An 11,453-nucleotide genomic window follows, 5' to 3' on the forward strand; every position below is an offset into this window, starting at 1 on the left:
CTCACAGCCCCCACCTCTCAGCTAGAGTCCCCTCCACCCTCCCGCAGGCCCTCCCCCAGCTCACTGGGGAACCCGACTGCTGAGCAGGTTGGGAGCACTGGCTCTGGTCCCTCAGGGAAGCGCCCTGCACACAGCAGCCCGGCCCTGCTCTGCGCCCCTCCATCCAGTGCCATGCCGGCCACAGCTCATGGGGGGACTCTGCCACCACCAGAGAAGGTTCTTCTACTGAGGGTGGAGCCATGGCCTTGCCAGGGAGGGGGACCAAGGGGCAGCAGCCCAGAGAGGGATAGAGAGGGAGGACAGGTGAGGGAGGGTACTCTCTTGCCTGGCAGAGGGAAGACCCACACATGAGTTTCTGTGAACTGCTCCAGCACCTTCTGGAGGCCCCAAGGCCCAGAGTGATTAAAACATGTGCCAGCATTTCAGGTCTCCCCACCATGAGTCAGAGCACCCAGCTGGGTCCCTTCTTCCCCCCAGTCGCCCTGGATCACAGATGGACATTTACTTGGGGGGGGGACCCAGTGCCTGATTCTTAATTGTATCCATAACACACACTTGTGAACCATCAAGCACAGCAGTGGTATGTAAGGTGCAACCCCCGCACCTTCCTTCCTGATGCCACTCAGCACCGAGGGTGGGTGCAGCCACAGGTGTCCTCCTGTATGGAACACATAGTCACTCACACTGAGATTAAGTTACACACAGGCATTCATCTGTACCTTCCTTTTTTGTTTTCTCCAAAATATAACATGGATAACTTTCTAGTTACTCATGGACCAATTTTTTTCCTCATTAGGAACATCTACACTTCCATGGTATGGATACATTTTGATTCAATCACCCATTCTCTTGATGGACACTGAGATGATGGCTATGCTTGGCTTTCGAGAAGTTTGTAGACAAGTCTTTGTACCTACATTGTCAGTTCTGGTGGCTTGGTTTCTGAAGGCTGTCTAAAAGTCAAAGGGTCTGTGCATCTTGATTTTTGTAGTGCAGGGGACAAAACCCAGGGTCTTGCACATCCACACCCTCTGCCAAGGATCCACCCAGCCCAGGCCTGTGCACTTTCAATCTTCACAGAGTCTTTCTGATTACTTTCTAAAAAGGTCAGGGTATTTGGTAGTTTCACCCACCGTGTCACACTTTTCAGCACAAACACCAAAAGCATATTGAGTTTTATCCACACAAAACAAAGAACTGCATTGTGTGTTTCTCTTAATATGTAATGTACATCTTTTTTCCTGTTTTGATCATTGCACAATATTTTTTTAAATGTGAGTCAGGTTTTCAAATATGTTGTCCACTTTTGGTGAGGCACTTGTGTATTTCTCGTCAACCATTAGATCTCAAATGCATGCGAGGGATAGAAATCCTAATTCCGAACTTTCAACCTATTTCTTCCAGACTTTAGTATCGACTCTCCCCGTGGCCCAGGCTGGTCTCAGGCGACCTGCTCCCTGGGCCTTGCAGGCCACCACCTGGCGGTCTTTCGTCTGAAAGCGCGCGCGGCGACTCTGCAGCGTAGGGGTCCTGAACGGTTCCGGAGCTGTCTGTCAAAGGCCCTTCCGACGGGCCCCAGGCCGCGTCCCCCTGCTCGGTGACTCTCCGCTCGCCCCGTTTCCACCTCAAGGCCGTCCTGATCTGCCCGGCCGCCCCCCGCGGCCCGCTCCCTTAGCTCCTTCCCTGCCTCCGCACGAATCTCACTCCAAGACGCCTCTCAAGGCACGTGGACTTTCCCAGACAAGCTCACGGCCTCTCCCCCAGATCCCGAGACCTGGAGCGGGGCCCGAGCTCCCGCAACTGCCCGCCTCCCGGGGGCTCCCCCAGCCGCCCGCCCCAGCAGCGGCGCTCGGAACGCAGAACGGGCCTCCCCGGAAGTTAGTATCCCTCCGCAGGACGCCGCCGGAAGTTGAGCTGCCCCTCCCCACGCCTTAGCCGGAAGTCCCACCCTCCCCGGAACTCCGCGGGCGTGTCCCGCAGGGAGGGGCCGGCGCGGAGGTGCTCCCCGCGAGGCCCTGGTGCGCGGGGCCCGGGACGCGCGCGCTCGGCACCTTCTGGCGTGCCAGCGCCGCCTCGGGTTGGGTGCTCTGAGCGAAAGGAGCGGAGTCTTCCGCGGACCCGCGGGTCCCGCTCGGTCTCCCGGCGGCGGCAGCGGGGTCCTGGAAGCTGGCCCCGGGCGACCTGGGTGCCGCGAGGAGCAGTTTGTCTCCCGCCTTCGGCAGAGACGCGAGGAGACCCGTCCTGACCTGGCCGACTCGCAGCTCGGTTTCTCACGATGACCAAACCAGAGAGAAGCTTGGGAATAGGAGTTCCCCAGTGCAAAGTCATGCAGCCCACCGCCGCAGAGCTGAGGCTGACGTTTTGATTGGCATCTTTCAAGCCTTCCATTCTCAGGATTTTTCTGTGCAATAAATGAATTTTTTCTTTCATAAAATTATATTGCACAGTGCTTTACTAGCCTACTGTTTACACCTCTATTCTGTAGTTTTTTCTGTCTAATCCAAAGATATGAATGGTTTTAAAATATTCTATTTTTGTTGATTTTTTTCATCTTTGTTTCATCTTTGTTGATTTTTTTTTTTTTTAAATTTTCAATAGAGTCTTTATGTCTCCAACAGGAAATCGTCTAAAGTTTATTGAAAACACTAGGGTTGTGTAAACTGTAATATAAATGTCCCGGCTTCTTTTGATGTGGTGGGCAGCAAAATACCAGCAGCCCTATTTCAATTTGGGAGATGCCCTGAGCAACCTCTGATTTGGATGCAGACAGGGAAAGCATAGTTGGCCACTCACAACCTGTCTTTGGCCCACCCCTGCCTTAGCGTGTCACACCTCAAGTTCTAAGATCACTGTGTATGTCAAAATCACATGACATAATGCAGTGACAAGAGTGAGTGCCTGTGAAATACAAGTGTGTCAGCCACAAGTGCTGCTCATTTAACTGTCTTTCCAGTGGTAGTTGGAATGCTCAGTGGTAGTATTACTTCTGGCCTCTTTATCTGCTATGAAATATTACCTGGATTGGACGTGTAGAATTGGATCAGATCTGAGGGCAGTGTAAACAAGGAGTTGATGATATGTATGAAGATGCTTCTTATCTAATTTTGAATACTTCCCAGTCAGCTGCTGTCCATTATGTGACTTGAGTTGGTTTTCCATTACAAAACAACCAACCACAAACACAATGGCATAGGTGACATTAGTCATCTCACAGTGCCCATGGGTCAGAAATTCCAGCGAGTGAAGCTGGATCACTTATTCTACAATTCACAAGACATTGGTATATTGCCAGAATTTCATTCCATATTGGAGGTTGTAGGGCAGCTTTACTTATTTTGTTGTTGTTGTTCCAATTAGTTATACGTGACAGCAGAATGCATTTTGACATTTCCTACAAAAATGACATCATACAAAACTTCTCAATCTTCCAGTTGTACGTGATGTAGAAGCACACCAGTTGTGTCATCATATAGGTACATAGGGTAATAATGTCCAATTCATTCTACTGTCTTCCTACCCCGATACCCCCACCCCTCCCTTCACTCTCCTCTGTCTAATCCAAAGTACCTCTATACTTCTATAGCCCTGCCCCCATTTTGAATTAGCACCCACATATCAGACCAAACACTCAGGCTTTGTTTTTCTGGGACTGGTTTATTTACCATAGCATGGTATTTTCCAGTTCCATCCAATTACTGGCCAATGCCATAATTTCATTCTTCTTAAAGGCTGAGTAATATTCCATTGTGTATATATACACCACAATTTCTTTGTTCATTCATCTGTTGAAGGGCACCTAGGTTGGTTCTGTGGTTTGGATATCATGAATTTAACTACTATAAACATGGATGTAGCTGTGTCACTGTAATATGCTGATTTTAAGTCCGTTGGGTATAAACTGAGGACTGGGACAGCTGGGTCAAATGGTGGTTCCATTCCAGATTTTCTGAGGAATCTCCATACTACTTTCCAGAGTGGTTGCAACAATTTGCAGTCCCACCAGCAACGTATGAGTGCACCTTTCCCCCACATCCTTGCCAACATTTATTGTTGCCTATATTCTTGACAATTGCGATTCTGACTAGAATGTGATGAAATCTCAGTGTAGTTTTGATTTGCATTTCTCTGACTGCTAGAGATATTGAACATATTTTTATGTATTTGTTGATTGATTGTATTTCTTCTTCTGTGAAGTATCTGTTCAGTACCTTTGCCCATTTATTGATTGGGTTCTTTGGTTTGTGTCTGTGTGAAGTTTTAAATTCTCTATATATCCTGGAGATTAATGCTCTATCTGAGGTGTGTGTGTAAATGTTTTCTCCTATTCTCTAGGCTCTCTTGCCACATTATTGATTGCTTCCTTTGCTGAGAAGAAGCTTTTTAGTTTGATTCCATCGCATTTATTGATTCTTGACTTTTATTTCTTGCGCTTTAGGAGTCTTGTTAAGGAAGTCAGGTCCTAAGCCAACATGGTGAGGATCTGGGCCTACTTTTCCTTCTGTTAGGTGCAGGCTCTCTGTTCTAGTCCTAAGTCTTTGATCCACTTTGAGTTGAGTTTTGTGCAGGGTGAAAGATAGGGGTTCGATTTCATTTTGCTACATATGGATTTCCAGTTTTTCCAGCACCATTTGTTGAAGATGCTGTGTTCTCCAGTGAATGTTTTTGGTGCCTTTTTAAAGTATGAGATAACTGTATTTATGTGGGTTTGTTTCTGTGTCTTCTATTCTGTATCATTGTCTGTTTTGGTGCCAATACTATGCCATTTTTCAAAAAAAAATATTTATTTTTTTCAGTTGTAGTTAGGACCTTTATTTTATTTATTTATTTTTAGGTGGTGCTGAGGATCGAAACCAGGGCCTTGCATGTGCTAGGCGAGTGCTCTACCGCTGGCCACAACCCCAGTCTCACCAGGCCATTTGTGTTATTATAGCTCTGTAGAATAATTTAAACTCTGCAATTGTGATACCTCTTGCTTCACTTTTCTTGCTAAGGATCGCTTTAGTTATTGTAGGTCTCTTATTTTTCCAAATGAATTCCATGATTGCCTTTTCTGTTTCTATGAAGAATGTCAGTGGGATCTGAATAGGAATTGCATTTAATCTGTATAACGCTTTTGGTAGTGTGGCCGTTTGGACAATGTTAATTCTGCCTGTCCAGGAGCATGGGAGATCTGTCCATCTTCTAGGTCTTCTTCAATTCTTTCTTTAGTGTTCTGTAGTTTTCATTGTAGTGGTCTTTTCCCTCCTTTGTTAGATTGATTCCCAAGTATTTTTTTTTTTTTTTGAGGCTGTTGTGAATGGGGTAGTTTTCTAATTTCTCTTTCAGTGGGTTTATCACTGATGTATAGGAATGAGATTTATTTATGGGTATTAATTTCATATCCTGCTATTTTGCTGAATTCATTTATTCTAGAAGTTTTCTGGTGTACTTTTTTGAATCTTGTATATATAGCGTCATGTCACGGGCAAATAGTGGTAGTTTGAGTTCATCTTTTCCTGTTCATATCCCTTTAATTTCTTTCGTATCACCCTGATACCAAAACCAAACAAGGGTGCATCAAGGACAGAAAACTTCAGACCAATATCCCTGATGAACATAGATGCAAAAATTCTGAATAAAATCCCGGTAACTTGCATACAAAAACATATTAAAAAGATAGTGCACCACGATCAAGCGGGGTTCATCTCAGGGACGCAGGGTTGGCTCAACATATGGAAATCAATAAGTGTGACTCATCACATCAATAGACTTAAAGACAAGAATCATATGATCATCCAGTAGATAAACAGAAAAATAAAAAGTAGTTGACAACATACATCATGTTCACAACACTAGGACAACTCGGGACAGTAGGAACACACCTCAACATTGTAAAAGCTCTCCATGCCAAGCTGAAGCCCAACATTATTATACATGGTGAAAAAATGAAGCCATTCTCTCTCAGAATTGGAACAAGACAGGATGCCCTCCTTCATCACTTCTATTCAACAGAGTCCTGAACACCCCAGCCAGAGCTCCACTTGTTAACCCCTTATAGGATGCAGACAATTCCTTTTTTCTCATGCTATTCTCCTTGCCTCCTTGATTTTTTTTAAAAAGTTCTTTTTTGGTTCTCAATAGACCTTTATTTTTTATTTTTAAATTTATTTTTTAGTTTTAGGTGGACACAATATCTTTATTTTTATTTTTATGTGGTGCTGAGGATCGAACCCAGTGCCTCGCACATGCCAGGCGAGCACGCTACCACTTGAGCCACATCCCCAGCCAAGGCCTTTATTTTTATTTATTTATATTTCGTGCTGAGAACCAACCCAGTGCCTCACACACGCCAGGCAAGTGCACTACCACTGAGCCCCAACCCAGCCCTGCTGCCTCCTTGATTCTGAAGTCAGCAGTGACAGACTATCTTCTTAATCTTTTCTCATCTTCTTAATCTCTCAAGTCTCTTCCTCATTTTTCTGTAAATATTCAAATTATTACATGGCCTTACATAGCTAATTCATATAATCCTGCTTAATTACTTTCCTAGGGATGCTACAGCAGTCTCTACTACCTTAGTGGCTTAAAACTGCAGGAGTTTCGGTCCTGGAGACAGAAGTCTAACAAGGTATCAGTAGGTCCGTTATGCCTCTGGAAGCTGTGGAAGAGGGTCTGCACTCACCTCCTTGATGCTGGGTGGCTCTGGGATCCCATCACTTTTGGAAGTGCCACTCGGATCTCTGTTGTCTGACCTTCATTGTTATCTCCGTGTCCTCTCCAGTTCCCTCCCAGTGCTGAACGTCAGTCATTGGTGCAAGGTCCCCTTGATCTGAGTTTAATTTCATCTCAAGATCATCCTTAGCAGGTTACTTCCCTAAGCACTCTGTTTCCCAATCAGGAAACCTTGCGAGAGTCTGAGTGGCCATAAATTTGGAAGAATACATTTCATGCCACCCTACTGCCTCTATTAAGGTCATTGATCAATAATAACCTGAATTCCATCTGTTAGGCCCAATGTGACACATTCACAGGTGTGACATCATGGGCCAGGATCAGGGAAGGGGAGCTACATTCTGCTGCCACATAGTTCATGACCGCTCACCGACATTCAGTACATACAATTGCAATTTTTAATCACACTTTTTGAGTGTCCTAGGTAGGAGGCACTGTTCTTAGCAATGGAAATGTGAATCATATAGATAAGTCCCATCAAGAAATAAATACCCAATAATTACAAAGGTTTGTGAAATGTGTTTGAAGACAAAGAAGTAATAAAGAAAGGTGTTGGGAGGTGGTCTTAGCAAGTGTCGTAGAGTAGAGGCCCCTGTGGAGTAAAGAGGCGTCCACCATGAGGCTCGGAGCAGCCAGTGCACAGGGCTCAGCGAGGCTTCCCAGCGTCCATCCAGAAACACTCAGCGCAGAGGTGAGTGTTGAGATCCAGGGTCTGAATCAGGAAGGCTAAAGTTAAGTTTGGAGGGCCCAGGGAGGAGTTCTGATGTCATTGAAAGATTTTCAGCAGGAAGGGACACTACTGGGTTCATGCTCTGGTACTGAGTGGCCAGTGGATGGCCAGTAGAGCACAGGCAGATGCAGGGAGGCACCCAGGAGGACTGGCTGTGCAGAGAGATGGTGACTGTGGCCCTTGGCCCTGCCTGCCTTGACATGACCCTTTAAAGCATGCAAGGCTCTCTGCGTGAAGTCAGTCCTGCCCACACTGCACCTTCCAACTGACTGTCTCTCTCCTGTTTCCAGGTCAGAACTCACTCTGTGACCCCTGAGGCTGATCTCACCTCCTCCTGAGGCCCTCTTGCCACAGTGCTCCTGGCCACCTCCTGCTGGTGCACTCCTGGTGAGTCCCGCGAGCAGTGAGCTCAGAGGCACCTGGTAACCTCCAGGAGGCCTCCAGGTGCTGAGACGAGTCCATGCCAGAGCTTCAGGACACTGCAGCCTTCAGGGGCCAGTCCTGGCTCCCTCCCCAGTGTGACGTGTGTCTGTCCTTCCTGCCCTCCTCACAGAGCCCAGATGTTCCTGCCAACTCTGATCTGCAGAGCTGCTGTCCATCTGCAGAGAGCTCCTCACCACAGGTGAGCTGGCTAGCTGGCACAGAGCTTTGAAGGAGGGGTCAGCACCCAGACAGGGGCTAGGCTCCCCTGGAGCGAGGCAAGGGCAGGGTTCTGGTGGACATGCTCTCTGGTGCTAAACAACTGTGTGTGTGACTCCATGTGTGAGACTGCATTACTGTGAAGTCTGTGGTGTGTCTGTGGTGCGTGTGGTGTGTATGGTGTGTATGTGCTGTGTGCGTGTGTGCATGGTATTTAATGTGTGTATGTGTGTCCGTGTGCTGGGTGTGCATGATATTGCATGTGGTGTGTGTAACACGGTATGTCGAATGTAACATGGAGTGTGGAATGTGGTGTCCAACTGGCATGTGTGGTGTGGAACATGGTGTATGGTGTACATATATTATGGCATGAGTGTGCAGCATGCATATGATGTGTTATGGAGTGTGTTCAGTAACATGGCATGTGGTGTGTAACATGACATATGGTGCACATGTATCATGGTGTGTGGTGTGCAGAATGTATGTGGTGTGTAATATGGCGTGTGGTGTGAAGTGTGGCCTATGGGGTGCACCCGGTAGTGTGTGGTGTACAGTGTGGCCTATGGGGTATAATATGTCGTGTGGTGTGCAGCATGGCCTATGGGGTATGGCATGGTCTGTGGGGTGCAGCGTGGTCTGTGGTGTGCAGCAGGTGGCCTGTGGCATACAGCGTGGTCTGTGGGGTGCAGTGGGGCCTGTGGAATGCAGGGTGGTCTGTGGGGTGCAGTGTGGCCTGTGGAATGCAGCGTGGTCTGTGGGGTGCAGTGTGGCTTGTGGAATGCAGCGTGGTCTGTGGTGTGCAGCGTGGTCTGTGGGGTGCAGTGTGGCCTGTGGGGTGCAGTGTGGCCTGTGGTGTGCAGCAGGTGGTCTGTGGTGTGCAGCGTGAGCTGTGGTGTGTAGCTTGATCTGTGGAATGCAGCGTGTGGCCTGTAGGGTGCAGCATGTGGCCTGTGGTGTGCAGTGTGGCCTGTGGGGTGCAGTGTGTGGCCTGTGGGATGCAGTGTGGCCTGTGGTGTGCATCATGTGGCCTGTGGGGTGTCCTGCTGCCCCATGCTGGACTTGGCCATCAAAAGTGACCCTGGGCCACCCTGCATGGCAGCAAGGGCCCGGGGTCTACCTTTCTGCCTGCGCATCCGGGGGCCCAGGTTCCCAGGTGCCTGGGAAGTCCCAATCGACGCCAGTTGTGCTGGTGAAATGTCTCCCTGCATCAGTGACAAGCCTCTGTCCCCTTGGCTTCCACCCACAGAGACTCTGGTCTGAGGTGGGAAGCAGCAGTTCACGGACTGGGCACCTCCATCCAAGAACTCATGACTGCAGATGCCAGGGGGACTCCTGCGGGCCAGCCGCACCTCCAGGAGCAGGTCCGCAAGAGCACAGTGTGGCTGCAGGCAGGCCGCCTCCCTCACAGAGAGCACGGACCACAGCCAGCCCCGCCACAGCGTGGCACTCACGGCTTTGCCCAGGGCATCGGGGGCTTTCCGAGGCACCACAGGACATTTTTATGGGAGGAGGAGGTGTCTAGAGCCAGCGATGAGTCCTGCCAGCCCTGAGTCACACAGCAGCACCTGCCGAGTGCAGGCTCCGCGGGTCCAGGGTCCAGGCTCCCTCCACGGCCAGCCCTCCCTCGGCTCCTGGGCACACTGTTCCTCAGCCCAGAGGATGGACCGCAGCTCCCACAGGATGGCTGCTGAGAAGGCGGCTCCTGCACAGAGAGGTGCTGGGGGTGAGGCATCCAGCACCTTCCAGCCAGGACTCTGGCCCCAGACCGTGGGTCCTTCGTGGCCTGAGGAGCCCTTCACTGCCTCCGTGGAATGGCCTCTGTGAGTCTCCCCGGTCATCAGGCAGGACCAAGTCCATCCAGGCGGGACAAGCCTGGCCCCGTGGATTCACCCCAGAGCCAGTCTAGCTGGGGCCAGATGAGAGCTCAGCGCTGGGTACGCTGACGCTGGTCTGTGGTGGTGACGTGAGTGACTGACAGGTTGCGGCCCATGCCCACGGCCAGCTCTAGCCGTCTGCTTCTGTGGGGCCACCTGTTGTGAGGACCTGACCCGTCCACTCCTGGAGAGGCAGGCAGAACAGTGCCTGGAGGACCAGCAGCTGCGCTCCAGGCAGGGCCTGTAGCTGGTGGAGTCTGGAACCATGGGCTTGGCCCAAAGGCCTTCCTTTGAAGGGCCTGCTGCGTGGTGGACAGACGGCTTCCCATTGTCCTTCAGCATGGCGCACACCTGTGCCAGGGTGTTGGTGGACCAGGGCTGGAGAGGTCCTGTGGGTGAGCAGGCAGCCCTTTCCTGCAGGACTGGGAGCAGAGCACCCTCCAGCTCCGTGGGAGCAGCTCAGGCCTTAGCCACCGTCCTGTGGAGTGGCCACCTGGCTGTGCAACTGACCCCAGGCACTGGTGCAGTTGGATACGCTGATTCCCGTGCAGGGCACTGGCCGTCCTCCTGGCTTTGGGGGCTGCTCTGTTATGTGACCAGCAGGCTACCTTGTCTTGTCCATATCAGGGCGAATTCCCGTGGGGACATAATGGGAAGTAAAGTGGTTTCATTTGACGTTGGAGCCAGTCATGCAGCTGACGGTGGTTTTTTGACATCTTGCCCTCTGTGGACACAGCAGTCTGTGGCTAGCCTCAGGCCCTTGGGACGCCCTTCGTGCTGGGTTCAGAGTCAGTCAAGGGAATGCAGAGCAGGCCCTCCACGCGGGAGGCAGCAGGGGTCCAGTGGGGCTTGTGACTCTGGCTCTCCAAGTCACAAAGGCGGGCAGAGGGCCATTGGGAAGCCACGACCCAGAGCCAGCACACATTTTAAACAGCCTACTGTGTCCTTATCGAACATGGCACCGTGTGTGCTGTGCCAGGGACACATTTGTCCCACAGCATGATGGGCACCACAGGCACGTCCACCGACGAGGGCTGGCACCTCGTCCACCCTCTGCTCGCCTCTGTGTAGTCCTCAGCATACAAGGAACACATCATCTTTATATCTTCACAAGGCGTTTTCAGACATTTTCATATATTTTAAGTAGGTTTATTGCATCCCTGCTCCCTAATCTCAAAAAGTTTAATCTAGAGCCATTGATACCATTTAACATTAAAAAGTAGAAGTCATTTACTTGAACCTCCCAGCCAAGTGCACACCACCCCCCACACCCCTGCTCTCAGCTAGAGTCCCTCCACCCTCCCGCAGGCCCTCCCCCAGCTCACTGGGGAACCGACTGCTGAGCAGGCTGGGAGCACTGGCTCTGGTCCCTCAGGGAAGCGCCCTGCACACAGCAGCCCGGCCCTGCTCTGCGCCCCTCCATCCAGTGCCATGCCGGCCACAGCTCATGGGGGGACTCTGCCACCACCAGAGAAGGTTCTTCTACTGAGGGTGGAGCC

The sequence above is a fragment of the Callospermophilus lateralis genome, chromosome 5 (assembly GCF_048772815.1).
Source record: "Callospermophilus lateralis isolate mCalLat2 chromosome 5, mCalLat2.hap1, whole genome shotgun sequence".
Classification (NCBI taxonomy): Eukaryota; Metazoa; Chordata; class Mammalia; order Rodentia; family Sciuridae; genus Callospermophilus; species Callospermophilus lateralis.